This window comes from Staurois parvus, unplaced genomic scaffold, assembly GCF_062004578.1.
Source record: "Staurois parvus isolate SC_StPar_1 unplaced genomic scaffold, SC_StPar_1.0 ptg000186l, whole genome shotgun sequence".
NCBI lineage: Eukaryota > Metazoa > Chordata > Amphibia > Anura > Ranidae > Staurois > Staurois parvus.
The window spans coordinates 7,567,026-7,574,695 of NW_028317982.1; positions in this window are offsets into that span (position 1 = coordinate 7,567,026).

Below are 7,670 nucleotides of genomic sequence, written 5' to 3' on the forward strand. Positions count from 1 at the left end.
GAGGAGTTTTTCAAGCATTTTTGTGTTAAAAAAAGCACCTAAAAAGCTCAAGAAAACTGCTTCCCTATGTATGTGAATGTATATCTATGTATCCACATAAATAAAGGTGCAGCGCTAATAAATACAGTTGCAAGAAAAAGTATGTGAACCCCTTGGGATTATGTGGAGTTTTGCATGAATTGGGCATAAAATGTGCTCTGAACGTCATCTAAGTCACAACAATAGAAGAACACAGTCTGCTGAACATAATACTACACAAACATTAAACCATGTTGCCATGGTTTAATTGCACATAACATGTAAACATTCACAGTGCAGGGAGGAAAAAGTATGTGAGGCTGGGAGGCTTAATGACTTCTCCCATAGCTAATTGGAGCCAGGAGTGAGCCAACCTTGACTCCAATCAGTGTGATGATATTGGATGTGTTGCTGACAGCTGTCCTGCCCTTAAAAAACACACACCTGTTTTGGGTTTACTGGTTTCAAGAAGCACTGTCTGATGTGAACCATGCCTCGCAGAAAAGAGCTCTCAGAAGACCTACGATCAAGAATTGTTGACTTGCATGAAGCTGGAAAGGGTTACAAAAGTATCTCCAAAAGCCTTGATGTTCATGTGTCCACGGTAAAACAGACTGTCTACAAATGGAGAAAGTTTAGCACTGTTGCTACTCTCCCTAGGCGTGGTCGCCCTGTAAAAATGACTGCAAGAGCACAGCGCAGAATGCTGCATGAGGTAAAGAAGAATCCCAGAGTGTCAGCTAAAGACCTACAGAAATCTCTGGCACATGCTAACATTTTTGTTGACACATCTACAATAAGGAAAACATTAAACAAGAATGGAGTACATGGGAGGACACCACGGAGGAAGCCATTGCTGTCCAAAAAGAATATTGCAGCACGTTTGAAGTTTGCAAAAGAGCACCTGGATGTTCCATAGCACTACTGGTAAAATATACTTTGGACAGATGAAACCAAGATTGAGTTGTTTGGGAAGAACACACAACACTATGTGTGGAGAAAAAAAGGCACAGCACACCAACATCAAAACCTCATTCCCACTGTGAAACATGGTGGAGGGAGCATCATGGTTTGGGACTGCTTTGCTGCCTCAGGGCCTGGACGGATTGTTGTCATTGATGGGAAAATGAATTCCGGAGTTTATCAAGACATTTTGCAGGAAAACGTACGACCATCTGTCCACCAACTGAAGCTCCGCAGAGGATGGGTGATGCAACAGGATAATGACCAAAAGCATACAAGTAATTCAACAAAACAATGGCTGCAACAGCACAGAATACGCCTTCTGGAGTGGCCCTGTCAGAGTCCTGACCTCAACCCGATTGAAATGCTGTGGCATGACCTTAAGAGAGCGATTCACACCAGACATCCCAAGAATATTGCTACACTGAAACAGTTTTGTGAAGAGGAGTGGTCCAAAATTACTCCAGATCGTTGTGCAGGTCTGATCTGCAACTACAGGAAACGTTTGGTTGAGGTTATTGCTGCAAAAGGAGGGTCAACCAGTTATTAAGTCCAAAGGTTCACATACTTTTTCCTCCCTGCACTGTGAATGTTTACATGTTATGTGCAATTAAACCATGGCAACATCTAATGTTTGTGTAGTATTATGTTCAGCAGACTGTGTTCTTCTATTGTTGTGACTTAGATGACGTTCAGAGCACATTTTATGCCCAATTCATGCAAAACTCCACGTAATCTCAAGGGGTTCACATACTTTTTCTTGCAACTGTAAATAAAGGTGCAGCACTAATAAATATACAAAAAAAAATTACAAATATGTGAATATTATTCACTTTCATAAAGTCGAGTATTGCAGTGTCCCAAAAATAATCTGTGTGTCAATGATGACCAGCAATAAAAATGTCCAACATATTGTGTGAACCTATAGTGATCAATGACAAAAAGTGACTTATTGTGTGAACCTATAGTGATCAATGATAAAAAGTCTTATTGTGTGAACCGATAGTGATCAATGATAAAAAGTGACTTATTGTGTGAACCGATAGTGATCAATGATAAAAAGTGACTTATTGTGTGAACCGATAGTGATCAATGATAAAAAGTCTTATTGTGTGAACCTATAGTGATCAATGATAACAAGTGACTTATTGTGTGAACCGATAGTGATCAATGCTAAAAAGTGATTTATTGTGTGAAACGATAATGATCAATGATAAAAAGTGACTTATTGTGTGAACCGATAGTGATCTATGATAAAAAGTGACTTCTGTGACAATCCTCCACCACTATGCACTCACCAGAAGCAAGAAGCAAAACAGCATTGAATGGCAATTACTCCTAAGGATGCATCCATCCACTCCCTTTTGCCAGTCAGTGATCCATCCAGGGTGAGGTACCTCCTGGGGAAAGAGCTCACACACAGAGCCCAGAGACAGCAAAATATAGTGTAGTATTTTATTTAAAAGTTATTGCAGCCACGTTGAGCATAAAAACAAAATTACAGGTAACAAATCACTCACGAAGATGGCCGCTGGACCATCGCATGGACTCGGCGACGTGACATCAGCAAGCAGGCTCACCCCTGACGTGTTTCGTAAACACGCACGTTCTTAAAGGGACCTGCCTTCTACTGACACCATTACAGTGCGCGACTTAAATAGGCTTCAGGCGCGTGACCAAACAAGCGCCATTTTCTAGAAGGCGCACAGAAGAGCAGGCGCTATTTTCTTGTGGACCAATCATATCTCGGAACAGAAACTATCATTATGAATATGATCATCAGATAAGCAATAATTACTTTAGATTATCATAATTTAATTGAAAAGCCCATGACCAGAGCTTCTTAGCTCAAACTTACTCAATATGAGATAATTAGCCTGAATCTCCAGAACACTGTAAATATCAATATAATGAATAGGGTTGATCTATCCATTTACAGCTATAATCTGGTAAGATTGTGATGAGGTCAAGTTATTACATATAATGCAAAAAGTCACCAAATATATTATTAAACATAATAAATAAAATTGCCTGAATGAACAAGTAATATAAATGGATTGCCTAAGAATCCTCAAAGGGTATGTCTCATACAAAATGATAAAGGTAGGAAACCCTACAAATATCCAAAAGGAATGCAATGAAAAACTAGTACAGTAATGAATACTTATTGAACCAGATCAGAAGCATGTATGTTAACTATTATTGATAAAGCAGTTGACATCTATATCGATGTTATGTCCCGAAGGGACCAAAGTGCACATTTCATAACTGCATTTTGTCTCAAGCATGGATACTGCCTTACGTTTATTGTTTCCCCTCCAGTGGTGACGAATGAAATCTATCCCCATAAATTTCAAACAGGAAGGATCTTTATGATGATGATCTCTATAATGTTTAGAAAGAGAATGCTCTTTGGAATCCTTCCTGATGTTATAAAGGTGCTCCCTTAAACGATCTCTCAGCCTCCTAGTGGTTCTACTTATATATTGCTTTTTACAAGAACATTTTAAAAGATTTACAACATATATAGTATTGCATGTAATCAAGTAGTCTTGATTGATTTCCTAGGCAAGAACTATGAAAGTTAAACATGTAAAGTAAAATATATTTACTATTTAAAAAAAAAATAATAATAATAATTTTCCCCAATTGTGTAATAGGGAGGGGGAGGATTCAGAGGAAAGGAAGTAATATTTATAGGTGAAGGTCCGGTTTAAAGTGGAATTTTAGTTAGAAAATTAAGTGCAAAACATTAAGAATAAGTGCCTATTTAAAACCCAGTAATGTAACTTGTTCTGCACATGCTCAGTTGCTCTCAAGTATTTTAATTCTGACTTAGTTTTTTTTTTCCTTTCCATAAATTATTTTTTATTTGCTTGCAATGTGCTTTTCATCTTGCTAGAAAATCTGTTTACCCCAGGAGAATCAATTCCCTACACAGCCCGCTCCCTCCGTGCATGTCATATGTCTCTCCTCTTCTAGGAGTGTCTAACTACTGTCTGTGCTGGCCCAGCTCCTCCACCCTCCCCTTTCCTTCCTACATACCCTGAAGTGTGAAGGGGAATACATAAGTGACAGCTCTGAGACTGCAGTGGCAGCTGACATCACCATCAAGATGGCATTTTCCAGCAACAGTCTTGGGGGGAGTTGCAGCTATTTTTACAAGTAAATAACATACATAAATGTACTAAATGAACAAACAATGTTAAGGGAAGTTTTATGATGAAATGAATAGTCTTGTGACTTGGTCTCATTAATAACAAGCACTGGCATCCATTGCTATGAACATTCTACAATGCAGATTTCATAATGAGCATTCCACCTTGACTTTTTTGCTCTTGTCATTTATGTCTTTCCCGAAATGAGACAGCTTAGTTATACTGGAACAATCTGCCAGCTTTCTCATTAGATTTTTAATGTCTCTGTTTTGTCTTTGCAGGCGGTTTCTCCAGTTTATCTGTACTCCTGACATGTCTGTGAAGGTTCTCACTAATCCTGGTCATGGTATATATAGTTGGTCACATTTAGCTGGACTTGTGCTAAAATGTTGAAGACATTTCATAGCTTATCCACCTATCCAAGGAGGCTCCATAGGTGTTAATCCTTCCATTTTCTCCGCTGAAAGTGTGAATAGTTGTCAAAAGGCCAGGGTAGAGATATTAAAACATCATTATATGTGGAAGACAGATAGTGTTGAAGACCCCCACGTCTGTCAATGGTGGTTCTTCCAGTTGGTTGTAGATTACCTTCTTCACACATCTTGAGAACCAGTTCTCATCATTAACCAAAATGTTGATGCCGTTGTCCTTTTCCTTAATGAGGATCTGTTGTTAGAAATGTTTATTTGACAGGTCTGTCCCCTATGGGGCATAGTACGGGTAGCACTTTGAGCCATGTTCCTAATCCAATTTATAAACACTGACCTGTCCCCTCCCTGCCTGCCATGGTCGTTCCAACAACAGCTTTGAAGGAGACGGTTGATTCATAGCTGCAGCTTATCTTGGGTGTGAACACTTTAATGAGACAAGCAATGGCAAGAGGAATGAAGAGGGGTGGGGATGTGTCTGTAGACAGGTGCAGTTTACTCTCCCTTTTGTAGGTGGTGTTGTGTTGCTGGCTGCTATACAAAGGGAGTGGAGGATAAGTGGAACATTGTTCCTCTTCAGACTCCATAAGTGTCAACAGGGGAGTAGTGGTCCCATTGGACTCTGCCACACTGGGTGGTCATCTTTAACCTCTTGGCGCCGGTTGAACACAAATGTGTGGCCTCCCGGCATCTGGACCTAGACGCCGAGCGGCCGCACATTTGCGGTCTATTAAAAAAGACATATGTAGTGAGAGCGCACGCCCTGCGCACTCCCAGCACACACGTTTGGTAATCACAGAAAGGTCCCAATCTCCTCTTGCGATCGAGACCTTTCCCGATCATGTGACCGCTGTGACAGCGAATCACGGCAGTCACATGACCCTAAAACCCTGCCCCACCTTCCGACTTCTGGAACCCTTAAAGGGCCGGGAGGCGCCGGCGCCAAGGAGTTAAAAAACAGTGTCCCACAGTATTTGGCACGCAGAGTAGGGAAAGGAACCACACTTGTTAGGGACATAGGGTTCTATGGGGACACTCGGCGGGAAGTAGGAGCCAGGAGCATCGGTAGCGGACCCGAAAAGAGGAGGATCGAGGCTGCCCTATGCAAAACCATTATACAGAGCAGGTACGTATAGCACGTAATTATATTGTTATTTTTATAAAAAAGATCAGAACATTTCCAGTCACTTTCCAGTCACTTTAAGGAGTAGGAACACTGCTAAGTCTTGACTTATAGAATTTGCCTTCCTGTACTGGGCCTTTTGTTTGTATAAAGGTTACACTACACTGCCAAATTATTGTCACAAAATCACATTTCATTCAACTCCATGCACTGCAGCGCACTGTAATCCGCTCTAGTGACATGCAATTAGGTAATAAAAATGCAGACATGCTGTATTATTATGCAGCAACCACAAAGCAATCTTTTGCCGTGAAAAGGACACATACAGTAAGCTTGTTTTTTAAAATGCCAGTGGGTTCAGCCTGCATTTGTCAATGTTGATCAGCACACCTAAATATTCCTTTACGTCTGTGTTATGTTGGATCTGTCTAATTTTGGATGTAACCCTCCCCTCTCCTGTGTGACAACATACTGCAGATAGCTTCCATGTACATTTTATACAGAGGTCTAGAATTTTGTTCTAGAGTGACACAGACCAATATAATCTGATGGGTGTTTTAGGATTTTCCTGTGCAACTTAAAAATAGTATTTTTATTGCTGTCTCTGGAACAGAAAATGAGAGTACATCAATAGGGCCTTGGAGAGAAACAAAACTGGCAGTGTTTCCAACCCTTTCTCACTCTACTGAAAGCTGAAAAAAAGTGTTTTGGCTGGAGAGCCTGAAACGTATTTTTAGATTCCTTCAACAGGGCAAGGGCATTGTGTTAATGGGTTTAGGTTCGCTTCAGAATGGTTTCTCCACCTTACAAGTACAGTGGATATAAAAAGTCTACACACCCCTGTTAAAATGTCAGGTTTATGTGATGTAAAATAATGAGACAGAGATAAATAATTTCAGAACTTATTCCACCTTTAATGTGACCTATAAACTGTACAATTCAGTTGAAATTTTTTAGGTGGAGGGAAGTTAACAATAAAAAACTAAAATAATATGGTTGCTTAGGTGTGCACACCCTTAAACTAATACTTTGTTGAAGCACCTTTTGATTTTATTACAGCACTCAGTCTCTTTGGGTATGAGTCTATCAGCATGGCACATCTTGACTTGGTAATATTTGCCCACTCTTCCTTGCAAAGACACTCCAAATCTGTCAGATTGCGAGGACAACTCCTGTGCACAGCCCTCTGCGAATCACCCCACAGATTTTGGATCGGATTCAGGTTTGGGCTCTGGTTGGGCCATTCCAAAACTATAAATTTCTTCTGGTGAAGCCATTCCTTTGTTGATTTGGATGTATGCTTTGGGTCATTGTCATGCTGAAAGATTAAGTTCCTCTTTATGTTCAGCTTTCTTGCAGAAGCCTGAAGGTTTTGTGCCAATATTGACTAGTATTTGGAACTGTTCATAATTCCCTCTACTTTGACTAAGGCCCCAGTTCCAGCTGAAAAAAAACAGCCCCAAAGCATGATGCTGCCACCACCATGCTTCACTGTGGGTATGGTGTTCTTTTGGTGATGTGCAGTGTTGTTTTTGCTACAAACATATCTTTTGGAATTATGGCCAAAAAGTTCAACCTTGGTTTCATCAGATCATAACACATTTTCCCACATGCTTTTGGGAGACTTTTTGCAAAATTTAGCCAGGCTTGGATTTTTTTTCTTCGTAAGAAAAGGCTTTTCTTGGCCAGGACCTGCTGATCAGCTTTGTCCAATCACAGCCCAGAGCTCTGTGTTGACAATCAATACAAGCTTTGTACAGAGGGAACAATCTCTCCGTTTCTTATTCCTGCAAAGCCGATCACTGTATTAGTGTCACTAGTGATGTCAGTGGCAGTTAGTCAGTCCCCCTGTGTCAGTGTCGGTTTGCTCGCTGCACTATCGCTGTCCCATTATAAGCCGTTGACCACCGCTAGTAGTATAAAAAAAATTCCAATATATATACCATAACTTGTAGAGCTAATTAATATACCCTTGTTGGG